At 41.1% G+C, this 15,013-nt stretch overlaps 1 pseudogene; it reads left to right on the forward strand.

Moving 5' to 3' along the window:
- The window catches only part of LOC123814416, a 27,863-nt pseudogene extending 22,818 nt beyond the window's left edge, over nt 1-5,045 (forward strand).
- Nucleotides 5,046-15,013: the final 9,968 nt, after the last annotated feature.

Below are 15,013 nucleotides of genomic sequence, written 5' to 3' on the forward strand. Positions count from 1 at the left end.
CAAAACCATTTGTAAGCTTAAATCAAGAGTGGATCTGTGCGACTGCAAAACACCTAGTTATTTCAGCTCAAAAACAGAAACTAAGTGTATGAATTGGTATGGTATCAAGGAAAAACCAAAATTTCTCAGAATTTTAGTTGTACTCAAGTAAATGGAGTAAATGGAGTGAGGTTGAATAGGGAGAGCAAAACAGTAGACAAGAGAATTGCTGCCTAGGTTAGCCCTATTAGAACAAGGGGGGGAAAACCTCACACGCAAATTCACCCTGAATTTCACACATCATTATCCCCAATACTTTTGGAGGAATGACTACAAGACACTTGACACTGAGAAAGATCTTAGCATTTGGGCTAATTAAGAAACAAGCTGTACACTTAAAAGGATGTCTAAATGGCTAAAGTTCTGCACACAGAAAAGAGAGGCTGACCTATTTCATTTCATGATACTGCAGAGTATACATAAGCAGGCAGTAAGTATTAGCAGAGGGAGAGATGCTGACCTAATCTAATGCCTGGGGGACAAGGGAAAAAAGAGAGAGAAGATGGACAGAATTTTGACAATAGATCTTTTTGTGAGGAAGGGGAAGCTAGGCCACCCTCACTGTCTAACTGATGAGAGATTACTGGACAAGGAATTGGCAGAATTAGTGTATCACTCTCTCTTCACCAAGCGGTATGTAATTACTCCTTTTCATTTTTAATTTTTAGAAAGGTATGCCAGGCGCAATAAGAGGTAGGTAGGACTTGATTGCCATTATGGAGCTTGCTTTCCGTTAAGTTCCAAAAGCTAATTGTTTTCATATCTTGAGCTCCTTGAAAGAAAGGAACTATGTAATTTTAAAATGAAAATAATTATGTATTTTATGTAAAGAAGTTCTATGTTTGACTTAAGATATTTAAAGGAAATAATCACAGCATATATTTGTTTCCTATCATTTGAGAAGTGACATGTGATTTTAGAATATTGCCGCCTAGCACAGTACCATCAAACAGTTATTGACTAAAGGAATATTTATTTATTAATTACTTGCTGCAAAAAGATTTTTAAAAAGAGATACATTGCTCATTCATCTGAACAGAGGAGAAAGCCTTTTTAACTTATAAAACTTTTAAATAAATTTAAAGACCTTTTTTGCATGATATATCTTTAGAATAAATAGCTTCTATCATTATCTTTGGGGTTTTATTAAGCTCACAATTTTTAAACTAGCAAATATATTTTTAAACAGTTTCTAAAACTAAATAAACCTTGATAATTAGGTGTAAATTGAGATGTGAGTGGCAATTCTATTTAAACTCTTTAATATTTATTCTATACTTGTTAGTGTTTTTAATAAAACTTTTGAATTTGAGAAGAATTTGAATGCAGATAATGTGTAGGCCTAGCTACCTGCTACAGAAGTTTCCACGGATTTATTTCAAATACATATTTATTTTTTAATCCCATAAGACTAAAAATTCAACAATATTTTCATTAATAAAGGAGCAGAAAATTCTAAACTATATTTGAAAAGTATACAAAGTATATTTAATTCAAATCTGACCCACACATGTACTATTTCTCAGAAGCTTATCAAATCCAAGCCTTTGAAAATGCATACACTGTAACAGATTTTTCAAAAACATGATGGAAAATATATACCACCCAGCTAAACACTCTCTTGATTTAGAATCAAGGCCTATATGTTTCTATTTCCATAGTGACTATTGCTGTGGAATCGACATGTTTTAATTTAGATTTGAGATTATAAACATCATTTGGAGACAGAATTTACTTTCTCTCCCACAACTTTTGAAAATTGATCAATCTAAGTGCTGCAGAACAGAAGCAAATTCTGGAGCAGGATTTAGAAATTATTTGGCTTCAAGGGCATTTACAACTAACAAAAGGTGAGTTTTTGCAGAAGTTCAAGGCTTTTTAGTCCTTAAAATTTTGTGTGGCTTTTCATACTTTACAAAATAAGTTAAAGAAGGGATTTCTAATCAAGCTTCTCAGAAGCTTTTAATTTGTACCGACATTGTTTTTCTTTTAATCAAGGTGATTAGGGAAAGATTCTGCAAATAGTCTTGCCTAAATTATCTAAGAAGTTGAAATGAGACATTTTATCTTCCTTGAGTGTCTAAGAGTAGTAGTGAAGGTGTGACTTACATTGAGGTCAAATAGAAGTTAGCAAACTAAATCTCTAAAGAAAGGGTGAGAGCATGTTATATTCATTTATTACTTTGTTCAGTGAACTTCTGGGGAGCCCCTGCTCCCCCTGTGCTCCAGAAGCTTGTAAGAGAGTGGCAGAGAGGACGGTGTGCAGAGAGAAGGGATGGCAGGTGAAGCAAAAGCTGGTGAGTGCTATGGCACAGAGCAGTGCAGGGGACCGGCGGGGCAGAACAAGAGAACATGGTGGGTGGCTGGGAAGTGTCCTGTGACCTAGGCCAAAGGAAAAGTTTCTGCATGAGGAAGGGCTGTTTCTTCAACAAAAACAGAAAACACAGACAACTCCAATAGATGAATCACTTGGCCCAGCAAACACGAAGCTGACACTATCACACCTGTGACCTGAAATTACTAAAAAGCCAAACTCATCCAGGTAGCCCTTGAAATGCAGCTCTTCACTTTGGATGAACAAGGTTGAAAATGCTTTATAAGTACAACCTCTCTAACTCTTTCTCTTTGCTTGTTTCTCTCTTAATTGTAGAGCTAAACCAAAAGTTTAGACACCCCAAGAATTGCTATAACTGCTCTGCTTTTAGAAGTCAACTCCCTCACCCAGAGAAGGTCTAATGGAAAGAAACTGGGTCTGCAGAGGGGGTGCTGTGGGAGATGTCAACAATAAGGGGGGAAATAAATAGCAAGAAAAGACATTATTTTCTCTCATTAATTATGAGCTAAACTCACCAATGAAGCAGAAAACAAAAAGCTGAGGCTTTTCAGTGTTATTTCATTGTCATTTTTCTGAAAGTAGTGCAAGTGTCTGCTGAAGATCTTCAGATTATTCAATGTGTCTGCTTCACTTTTTGAAGTGACCATGTTTAGTACCTAGCAACAGAATCCTTCATTCTTGGAAGTGATATTCAATGCAGACTTGCTGCAACTCTGAGGCAATGAAAAACAATGGGGCAAATCAGAAGAGGAAAGATGCCCATTCATTCCATGTTTACTGAACACCTGCTGTGTGTCAGGTACTATTCTGGCATCAGAGGAAAGCAGCAGTAAGAAAATACATAAAGACACCTGCCCTAGTGGAGCTTACACTCCAGTAAGGGTAGATAGACAGCAAATAAAGCAGCGAAGGTAGAGAGAGAATGTGTGTGAATGTCTGTATGGGGGTGTGTCTGTGGGTGTGTAAAGGGTGTGTAAACTACAAGCTTCAAATTTCAACTTGCTGGGGAAGACCTACCCCGGGGAACAGGATCTGAGCAAAGTCCTGAAGGGAGAAAGGGACCCATGAAGAAAATGGTTCCAGAGAAAGGCATAGCAAATGCAAAGGTCTTGAGACAGGAACTTGTTTGGCATGTGTGAGAAACATCAGGAGACCTGTGTAGCTGGTGTAGAATCAGTGAGGGGAAGAAAGCAGATGAACTCAGAGACTTCAATTCAAGGGGATGAGGGTAAGAAGCCTTAAGTCACAGGAACACTGAGAGGTAAACAGTAAAGCATTAGAGGGTTTTCAGCAGGGAACTGACACAATCCAATGTTTTTCAAAAAATACTTGCTGAGCACCTACTGTGGGCAAAGTACTATGCTAGGCCAGATACTTGGATGCTGGAGACATACTAATGAACACAACAGACATGGTCTCTGCCCTCATGGAGCTTATGTATAAGTGGGAAAGAAAGAAGTAAACCTGCTTAGAAAAATAATTCTAGTTGCCTCTCCACTCCTCCTGTTCAACAGATGCCACGTCTTCCTGAGCAGTGCCAGCCTCAACCCTGAGACGGGATGGTGAAGATCAGAGTGAATGGATTTGGCCATATTGGGCACCTAGTCACCAGGGCTGCCTTTTACCCTGGCAAAGTGGATGTTGTCACCATCAGTGACCCTTTCATTGACCTCAACTACATGGTCTACATGTTCCAGTATGATTCTACTCACAGCAAGTTCAAAGGCACAGTCAAAGCTGAGAAGGGGAAGCTTGTCATCAATGGAAAGTCCATCTCCATCTTCCAGGAGTGAGATCCCACCAACATCAAATGGGGTGATGCTGGTGCTGAATATGTTGTGGAGTCCACTGGTGTCTTCACCACCATGGGGAAGGCTGGGGCTCACTTGAAGGGTGGGGCCAAGAGGGTCATCATCTTAGCCCCTTCTGTGGATGTCCCCATGTTTGTGATGGGTGTGAACCATGAGAAGTACGACAGCTCCATGGAGATTGTCAGCAATGCTTCCTGTACCACCAATTGCTTGGCCCCCCTGGCCAAGGTCATCCATGACAAATTTGGCATTGTGGAGGGACTCATTACCACAGCCTATGCCATCACTGCCACCCAGAAGTCCATGGATGGGCCCTCTGGGAAGCTGTGGCGTGATGGCTGAGGAGCTGCCCAGAACATCATCCCTGCTTCCACTGGCGCTGCCAAGGCTGTGGGCAAAGTCATCCCTGAGCTGAACAGGAAGCTCAATGGCATGGCCTTCTGTGTCCCCACCCCCAATGTGTCAGTTGTGGATCTGACCTGCTGCCTGGAGAAAGCTGCCAAATATGATGACATCAAGAAGGTAGTGAAGCAGGCATCAGAGGGACCCTTCAAGGGCATGCTGGGCTATACCCTGTCACTGGGAGTGACACCCAGTCCTCCATCTTCAATGCTGGGGCTGGCATTACCCTCAATGACCACTTTGTCAAGCTCATTTCCTGGTATGACAATGAGTTTGGCTATAGCAACAGGGGGGTGGAGCTTGTGGTCCACATGGCCTCCAAGGAGTAAGTGCCCCCTGGACCACCAGCCCCAGTAACAGGAAGAGAGACCCTCAGCTGCTGGGGAGTTCTTCCCCCAAATTGATCCCCCAACACACTGAGAATCTCCTGACCTTCAGCTTTGATCCTAGACCCCCTGAAGAGGGAAGGGACTTAGGGAGCCCTGCCTTGTCATACACCATCAATAAAGTTCACTGTACCCACCAAAAGATAATAATAATTCTAGTTGGGATAATGCTGAAAAAGGAAAAGGAAGGACCTTGCATAATGATAGATATGGTGTGGAGAATGCACAGAGAAGTGTGTGTTTCTCTGCAGCAAGCCATCAAGGAAGACTTCCCTAAGGAGATCATATCATGTGTCAATCTTAAAGAAATGAGCAAAATATAACTCTGGGGAAAGAGGGCCTCAGACAGAGTAAACTACATGCTTCAGGGCCCCAAAAATGAAAGGATGTGTCTTGTTGCAAGGACAAAGAGAAACTGGCACAGCTCATCCCCAAAGCAGGAAGGAGAGAGTAACCCAGGATGAGACTAGAATAGTTGTAGGCTGGAGCCAGACCATGCTGGATAGTAAACCCTGGACCTGAATGAGAAATCAATGACCCAAAATACTGTAGAAAAATATCAGACATCATAGGAGAGCCATAGATAAAATGCTGTGAGAGTTTTGGAAGAAAGAACTCATATGGGATATTTGGAGGAAGGAGGCAGTTAACTGAGCTTTGAGGGTACCTGGAATGTAGCTATGTCCAGAAGGGGAGATGACATCCTGGAAAGGTGGAAAGGGCACAGACTGGGAGTAAAATCCGGCCTCAAATGCCTACTCAGCCATGACAGCTATGCTAAACTGGAGCCTCTGGGAGCCTCCTTTTTCTCTAACTGAAATGACATGTGCCTTGCAGGTTTGAGAGAATTAAAAATAGTGTTCACAAAATTCCCTGTATAGTAAATGCCAAATACACCTTAGTCCTTGTGATAGAATATACATTCTGCAGGTTTGAGTTTCTGTTCCCCAGTTTGAGTGAGGGCATGGAACAAGCAAGACAGTTACAATCCAAACCTTGCATACATATAATTTTCAACATATGATTTTTTCAAGGAGGAGGTACATTACTTCATTCCTACCTAGACTTGAGAGCGCCTACTGCATGCCAGGCACAAAGTTGGGCACTGGACACACACTGGTGCAACATGACCCCAAATACTGGTACTTCCAGTGTACTTGGGGAGCAAACAAGAAAGGAACAAGTGAATATGGGACTTTTGGTAAGTACCACAAAGGAAAAGAAGGGAGGAAATATGGAGTGAGAGGGAAAATAGAGGAAGAACATTTGGAATAAAGAGTAGGGGGAGGTGAGATAAAGGCCCTTTCTAAGAGTAAGCCTCTTTGTAGGTCAAACCCACCTGAAGGTGGCTACCTATTCTGTATAATTGCACTCCTTCCTTTCCAAGGAAGACTCTCCCAAAGTAAACTATATGTTGAGGATGAGAAGGAGGCAGCCACAAGATGAGTGAGGTGGAGGGAGAAAGAGGTCACTACATGAGCTCAGTAAAGGAAATAGCAAGAGCAAAATACTGGAAATGGGAAAGGTCAAACCAAAGAGCAAATCAGCTGGCAATCAAAAAACAAACAAACAAACAAACTCATGGGGAAATTAAAACCTCCCAGATTTCTTCTCTGGAGCAGACACTTTGGCATTTCTTTTCCCAGAGGATGGAATATATAACACTGACTTCAAAGCTACTGATTTCTCATGACCTAACCAGAAGTGATGTGATGGGTACTTTAAGCTTAGAGCAGCCACTTGTGAGTTTTACAGAGCACCCTTCAAGGGTTGCAATTGCAAACACCAGTACATTCTTTTTCTAACACAATATTCCTTTGTGTTAGTCAAAGACAGTCAATGGTCTTATGTCAATTTTATAGATTTGAAAGAAAACCATGGAGACCCTGTGCATCTTCAAATTAATCTTTGACCTACAATTTAAATCCCACACTGACTCTGACTCAGTCAGAACAGCCAAACTCTGCTCCACCTTCATCCCTAGAGAAAATCTGCAAATGCTATTACAGATGTAGAACCTATGAGAAGTTACTCCGAAGAAAATTCCATCCAGGAGGACAATTTCACTAAAAGCCACGTGTTTTCAGGAATCAGCCACAAGAGTCAGGATTTGATTCCCTTTTTTTCTTTTTCCAGGGACTCTGTGCTGTGACTGAAGTGAGCTGACCCCTTCTAGGCACCAACCTATAAGAATGTGATCAATATACAGGCTTATGAGCACATACTTCACAATATTCAAGGTTGAAGAGGTAACTTGAAAGGAAATCTAGAAGAAAATATGATCAAAGAAGCTGTTCTGTTTGTTCTCTGGTGTCTCTTGAAGAATGTTAGTGTAATATAGCCCATTGTCTTTCCTTTTTTGGCTTAGCTACCAGGAAAATTCAGTGTCTGTCAAAGCCAGTCCTCCCTCTCAGTAATCCTTGTAGCTGGCCTACTTTCCTCCTATTTGGTTTTGTTCTTATATTCACTACCTAATTGAATGTGTGAGTTTTTGGGTGAATTTATATTAATGCATTTTTTAAAAGGGACACATGATAGATAAATACTGCTTTCTTGCCCCAAGTGCACACCAGGTTTTAGGATTTGTGTTCTTCAATACACAAAGCACAGACTTCTAGGCTCAGACCCCCAGGAATTAAAGCCAGCCTTCTTCCCATCTCCTTGCTTGACCCCAGCCAACTCTCTTCCTAAAGTCTATGTTAAGATGTCCCCCTTCTCAGTAGACTACACTTAACAAGTTGTTTCTACAACATGGAAGTACTGGGAAAAAATAACCAGATATATCCTGAAAACTCTTCCTTTTGTTGGAGGGGTGCTGTTATTTTATTTTTGTTTTCCCCTCAGCTTTATTGAGCTATATTGACATATTGTGTAAGTTTAAGATATACAACCTTTTGATTTGATACACTTATGTATTCCAATGTGGTTGCCATAGTAGCATTAACTGACACCTATCATACCACATAATTTCCATTGCTTTTTTGTGGGGAGTACATTTAAGGTCTACTTTCTTTTTTTTTTTAAGATTTTATTTACTTATTTTTAGAGAGGGAAGGGAGGGAGAGAGAGAGAGAGAGAGAAACATCAATGTGTGGTTGCTGGGGGTCATGGCCTGCAACCCAGGCATGTACCCTGACTGGGAATCGAACCTGGGACATTTTGGTTCCCAGCCCGCACTCAATCCACTGAGCTATGCCAGCCAGGTAAGGTCTACTTTCTTAACAACTTTCAAGTATAGTACTGTTTCAAAATACAGCACTGTTAACCATATTCACAATGCAGTGTATTAACTCCCTAGACCTTATTAATCTTCTAACTGGAAGTTTGGACCTTTAACAAACATCTCCCCATTTCTCCCCTCCCCTCCTACCCCCTGCCAGAGCTCTTCCTAAGCAAAAAAAAAAAAAAATCCTAAATCTCATCATTGTTCTGCTGTATTTTCTTCCCTCTTGCCTGAGTTCCTTGCCTTAGCCCCACCTCCACCTGAAGGCATTTTTTATTCTGAATATAAATGTAGGGTGTGCATAGGGTAATAGGGTTTTCTTACTCCAAATTTTGTTCATGTAGCAAAGTAGTCCATGTCTACTTGAAAGAGCCTCAGAACTAACAGAAGGGACTCTGGTAGACAATTAAAATGCCAGGCAGGAAAATCCATTTTTGATCTTCAGATATTGTTTCTAAGGACCATAAGGAGAAGGTGGGTCATGGATTGGAAGATTACTGTACTAGTCAACACCTTAGGTTCTAAGCCACAGAAAATGACTCTGGCCAGTTTACGTGGAACATTAACTCATTGGAGTGTTATGGGGGAGCTAAATAGAACAAAAGGAAAGTTGCAACACCAGGTGTGGAAGGGCAGGGAGTAGGCAACTCAGGATGTGTAAGTAACAGGCTTATCCACAGTCTCCTGAGAATGAATGAGCATCAGTTATATGTAGTCTTATCCCTCTGCTCAAGGGTCAAACTCCAAAGAAAGCATCTGTGTGACCCAGCTTATGCCCATGACTGTATAGTAGCCAATGGACATGGCACGGGGGTCCTTCTTCACAAGTACAATAATGGTCTGTGCTCAGTGGAGAAGGGCAGCTCCCTCAGAGTGAAAACAGAATGCTGATGAGCAGAGGAAGGGAAAATGGATGACAGTCGGGCAAAAGCAAACAACAGAATCATCCTCATGCTTATGAATCGTTCATTAGTGGCAGTCATTGGCACTAAGACTTCCTACAAACCTGATCATTCCACAAGCTGTTCACTCTATTATTCCCTTTACTGACACTACAGTCAGGACTCTGACTTCTGTGACTTCAGGAAGTGTGAGAGACAGAGTGGTATCCTGGAAAGCTCTTACCCAAAAGTCTGTTAAGAGTCTCAAGTTCCTAAGACAAGCAACCACCTCCTTATGGAAAAATATGGCCTACCCAATATAACTGTTAAACAGTCACATTTAAGTCAAGGATGTGTTGCTTCGGTGATTCCATCTGGAGACTTGGCTGGGAAACACACGCTTTAAAAACATGGCAGCAGTATCTCTTTCTATAAAATGTTTTACTTTGATCAATTACCATTCAGTGGGAAAATGGTATGTGGGTCAATGGCCTAGAGCACCCCTGCTCAGGGGTGCTTTTGGTTTTCTGTTGCATACTTTGGGAAACCCCTTTTCTGAGTCCCAAGCACATTTGAAATGGGACAACCAATGGGAAATTTGGAGCTGTGGGGAGGAGAAACTTTTTTATGAAGTCCAAGTGGATTAATTCCAGGGGGACATTTGAGTTGTGTTGATACTTTCCTTAGTTCCTGGGTACAATGGGGACTTTAATTGCACCAACACTGGTACTGACCACCTATTTCAAGCAGCCTTCTCTACATACATTCTATAAGGTTACTCTCTTTTATTTCCTTCCTGGTGTTTTCCATAATCTGAAATTATTTCCTGTTTCTTGGCTTTGTTAAAGAGAAAACCATGGGCCCAAAATGGTGTCACTTGTGTTTTAGCATGATGATTTACCCAATGACACCTGACCTAATTGCTGTTTCAACCTTTCCTGGAAATATAATCTTAATTAACCGGTGTGGAATTTTCTGGTCAAGTACCAGTGAGGTAATCTGTCACAAGGGCCCATCCACCTCCACAGAAAGAAGAAGCAATCTGCATGATAAAAACACTTGCTGCTCTCTACCCACAAAAGAAATTGTTTTGGTCTAAAAATAATTCTTTCTTTTGTTAATAGCTCCCTTTCCCCACCCTTATTCCTTCCTATAAAAACCTTCCATTTTGTAAAGCCCCTTTATGCTCCCTTTTTATTTGCTAGATATGATACTGCCCAATTCATGAACCACTTAATAAAGCCAATTATATTTTCAAATTTACTTGGTTGAATTTTGTTTTTTAATGGATGTTTTCATCATCTGTGTCCCATTAGGATGTAAGGTCCACACAGTCAAAGTCTGTCTTGTTCAGTTATATCCCCACCTCAGTACCTGGCACACAGCAGGCCTTCAATAAATATTTGTTTTGTGACTGAATTGCTATGGATGTGAGTGCAAGTGGCTGCCCAGAAGAGAGAGCCGGGTAACCTTTTGCCCATAGAGAAGAGAAGCTGATCTCTTATTCTTCATTTCAGTGTACCTAGTATGTGCCACGCATTGGACACACAGCAGTGAACAAGACAGATAGCCCCTGTCCTCATATGTTTACGGAGCTTTATTTGCTGAAGGATGATGATTTCTACTTGCTCTGCTGACCAAGGATCTCAAAATTATTTGAGTGGTAATAATTGTAATATCAGTAACTAGTAAGAATAAATACCCAGGCACTTTACACATTTTATATAATTTAAATCCTTCTAACAATTCTGTTAATGTTAAGATCGAAAAGATGAAGAAACTGGGTCTTAGAATGTTAAGAGGAAGGGCCTATGGTCACATAGCTCATGAGTATTGAAACTGGTTGGTCTATGTGATCCTAAAGCCTGTGATATTTCACTTCCATCTCCTGCTTCATCAGAAACAGGCAGGCTTAAGCAGCTGAGCAGACAATGACAGGGTACCAGGGTACTAATCTCTTCCCTAAGACATCTCCAGCCCCAGCAGACCATGCCACTGGACCATGCAGGAAATTTAGAATGCCAACCAGTCATTCACACCCTCTTAAAGGTGCCTCACCTTATGGTTATAATTGCAATCATTTACCTAAATATGTATGATGGATCAGGTGTTTGACTTACCTCATTGCATTGAATCATATCAGTCTGGTGCAGCAGATGCTATTTTTGTGCCCATTTTTCAGAGGAGAAATCTGAGGCTTAGAAAAGGCATCTCTAGCCCATAGCCCTACAGCTGCTCAGAAGTAGCAGTAGGTTTCAAAGTCACACCTATTGATATTAAACCCAGCCAACCATAACAACCCCCATCTACACTGCATCAACTCACTGTCTTTCTTTTATCTCTGGGCTTTCACTTAGGCTGCTTTCTCCATTTCCCCAGAGCAAACATCACCTGCTATTTGAAGACTCAACTAAGACATAACTTCCTCTAAAGAGGCATCTCAGACTTTCCCTTCTTCTGCCCAGTATGCCAGGAGTCTGGGGGTGAGAGCAGAGAGACTCCATTTAGAGCAAATAGCTATGAAGTCCAGTGTGCATCAGGCCTGAACCACAGCAGGGTCAGTGAGGTCATTAGGGCAAGCTCTCAATTCCACTCCCTCTCTACCTCTAATATTACCAGTACAGGACATTCTTCCCTAACATTGTAATACATATGCCTGTACGGGATCCCCAGAGTAACATCCAAACTACTCATGCACCTCAGAGGAAGAGTTTCTCTGTTTAGGCTTAAGTCCAGGGTAGGACTTTTATTGACCCCATTTTGGGCAGATGCCCAGTCCTGAGCCATTGACTGAGAACAGGAAGATGCTGTGTTCTGATTGGCCAGGCCTGGGTCACATGCCCATGGTGGAGAAATGGAATAGCCCCCACCTTAACTGCATGAACTGAGAGTGGGGGAGAGGTGATGTCTCCAAAGGAAATGTTAGCTGTTGTTACCAGACAGGAGAATGATGATCAGCAGGCAACAATAACAGATGTCCACTACACACCCCAACCCAGACTGACTGAATGCCCAATTTCATCTTTATAACCAAGTATGATATGGGGATTTTTGTTGTATGTGATTTTTCTCCCCCACAAAACTATAAACTCCAAGGCAATGGCTATGCACTTCTCTTTGTTGTAACTCCAGCAGACAGTATAGTGTCTGACACAGTAGACATGTTCACATCACATTTGTTGAATGAATAATCAAATGTATTAATTTATGAAGAGCTGATGGTGTTATTTTATCTTTCAAAGACAGCATTATGGTAAGGTGGAAAGAACACAAGTGCTAATCAGTGTTTTGCAAAGTATAATCTGGAGAACCAAGTGCTTCTGATTAAAATACAGATTCCTGGGCCACAGACCAGAACTATTGACTCATGATCTCAGTAAATTGGATTCAGGTGCATTTTTAGCAAAGCCTTTATGTGATCCTTATGCACATTCTTCTTAGAACCATGGCTCCATAGTCAATCAGAATCCCTTGAGTATGAGGTCCCACTCTATCACTGAGTTCCAGTTGTATGAAATAAAGGGAGCCATACCATCTTCAGCAGCTCAGGTTGCTCCTCTTTAAATTGGGGCTAAGAAAGTCTACATATTAATATGTAATGAAAAGTCAATAAGATAGCACAGGTAAAGTATCTTTATAAACTGCTATATTAAAATTTTATTACTTACATTTTTCTAATAATGGCTGCTAACTTCTGCAATGCTTACTATGCATGTGTCAGGTGCTGTTCTAAGTTCTAATTATATGCGTCAACTCACTTAAGCCTCAAAACAACTCTCTGAGGCAGGTACTGTTAATATTCCCATTTAATATTCCCAAAATAGTTTCCCCTGATAAGTGGCTGAGATAGGATTTGAACTTGAACTCAACTGCACTGATGCCAGATGCCAAGCCCCTAACCACTCACTCTTACTTTCTATCCTATAGATGTTATCCTTCCCTACATAACTCACCCCCACCTACTTTCAGGGACAAAATAAAGACATTGAAATTCTTTGAGGAAAGTAAGCTCTAAATATGACCTAAGATAAAAACATTGATGAAAGGAGAACATTGACAGTGATGATCATGTATCGGTCATGTGGCCTTGACAGAATGCCTTGGTGAAGAACTATTTATATCAGACCCTGATTTATCTGCAATAGAAAAGTTTCATTCCTAAAATGTACCTTGCTAGATTTTATAACACCTCTGTGCTTTGAAAACCAGAACTAGTCTTTAATCTTAGATGACTGTTTTTATTTTGAATTGGTATATTTCTTCTTCATTCTTTACTTCTAGACACCAATATATATTTTTTCCATGAAGCATGAGCAAAGCCTGAAGTGTAAGCCAAGCCCTCAGAAATGTGATAGTTGTTACCAAGGATTTGAGAATAAGAATACAAAACCTAGAATCAAGATTTAAATGCTGCACTCTAGTATCTGAGATGGCACAGGTCCCACCTCAAATGGAATAAATAAGGCATTAAGAAACCACAGAGCCCTGGCTGGTGTGGCTCAGTGAATTGAGTGCTGGCCTGCGAAGCAACGGGTTGAGAGTCCAATTCCTAGTCAGGGCACATGCCTGAGTTGTGGGCCAGATCCCCAGTAGGAGGCATGTAAGAGGCAACCACACATTGATGTTTCTCTCCCTCTCTTTCTCCCTCCCTTTCTTTCTCTCTAAAAACAAATAAATAAAATCTTTAAAAAAAAAGAAAAGAAAGAAACCACAGAATTCATTCTGAGTTCCTGGTAGACTCAGTTAAAAACCCCACCACAATGCTAGATTCTGTTCACCTGGCTCTCCCAGACATCGAATGCTTCTGCTATTGGAGTGCTTGGACTTTTATGTTTAAATAAGATGCACTATTTCTCTCAGATATATATCATTGATCTAGTTTGTTCTACAGAGAAAAAATTAAAATGAGGTGGTTTCTTAAGGGCAGATGAACAACTCTGAGAAACAATTTAAATACTTCATGACCTGTCCACAAAACTGTGTATCTGTCCTCACTTTCTTGCCCCCTCTGTTCCATGCAAAATTTGGAAGACAATCACCTGGCATGAGGTTTTGCATGGTCACTAGGAGGAAGAATAGAAGAACTGAATGTGAACTGGTGACATATGGTACCCCCTGGAGGTGGGGGATTATGGCTCTAGAAGAGAGGAATATTTTGGTGAATGACCAGATTACCAGAACTTTTAGAAAACCTTCAAAGGCTAGCTTGATACATTTTTCACTCATGAAAGAAACATCCAGAGGGCAGTAGTAGGGGCACCAACAGTTTCAAATCAGCCCCTCCAAAGACCTAGGGCCAGTGTCTGGAGTTTGCTCTGTGATGGAGAGCCCACCTTTCTGCCCATTTCCTAGCTCAGGGCCTGCTGAATTCTGTCTCTGCCTGTCCAGTGTCCACCACAGGGCCAGACCACAGCTCTCTTTTCTTGGGCTATGTACTTTCAACCAGTTTTGAGCAGCCCCATTTCAGATTGGCCTTTTTATGTTTGATATAAAGAATAGTTGTTGGCCAATTTCATCTTTTCATCGCTGTTCTCTAGGCCTGAATCCAAGCAGTTTGTCAGATGCTCATTAACTCCCCCTTTGGCTCTTTCTAGTGTGTCTCCTAAGCTCATTGTGCCAAGAACTAACGCTTTCTTTTACACGATTCTCTTTCTCTGCTCCATCAGGGAGACAAATTACTTTCCAAAAGGGATCGCCAGGGATGGTTTAATGAGAATTTCTTTGGGGCTAGGCATGGAACGCAATATAGTTAACATTCGGTGGACTTAATTGGACTTTTCTTTTCTGCCTCTTTTTTAAAAAATCTGAAGCTATCCTGTTAATCTCTCATTTGTAATCAATTGTGTTGACTAAACAAAAGTCTAGGTCGTCTTTTCTTCCTGTCCCAGACAATCCTTTGTTGCCTCTAAATGCCTCATTCTTGAGTGATCCTGGTC

The sequence above is a fragment of the Phyllostomus hastatus genome, unplaced genomic scaffold, assembly GCF_019186645.2.
Source record: "Phyllostomus hastatus isolate PE091 unplaced genomic scaffold, TTU_PhHast_1.1 phas_contig_16, whole genome shotgun sequence".
Lineage (NCBI taxonomy): Eukaryota > Metazoa > Chordata > Mammalia > Chiroptera > Phyllostomidae > Phyllostomus > Phyllostomus hastatus.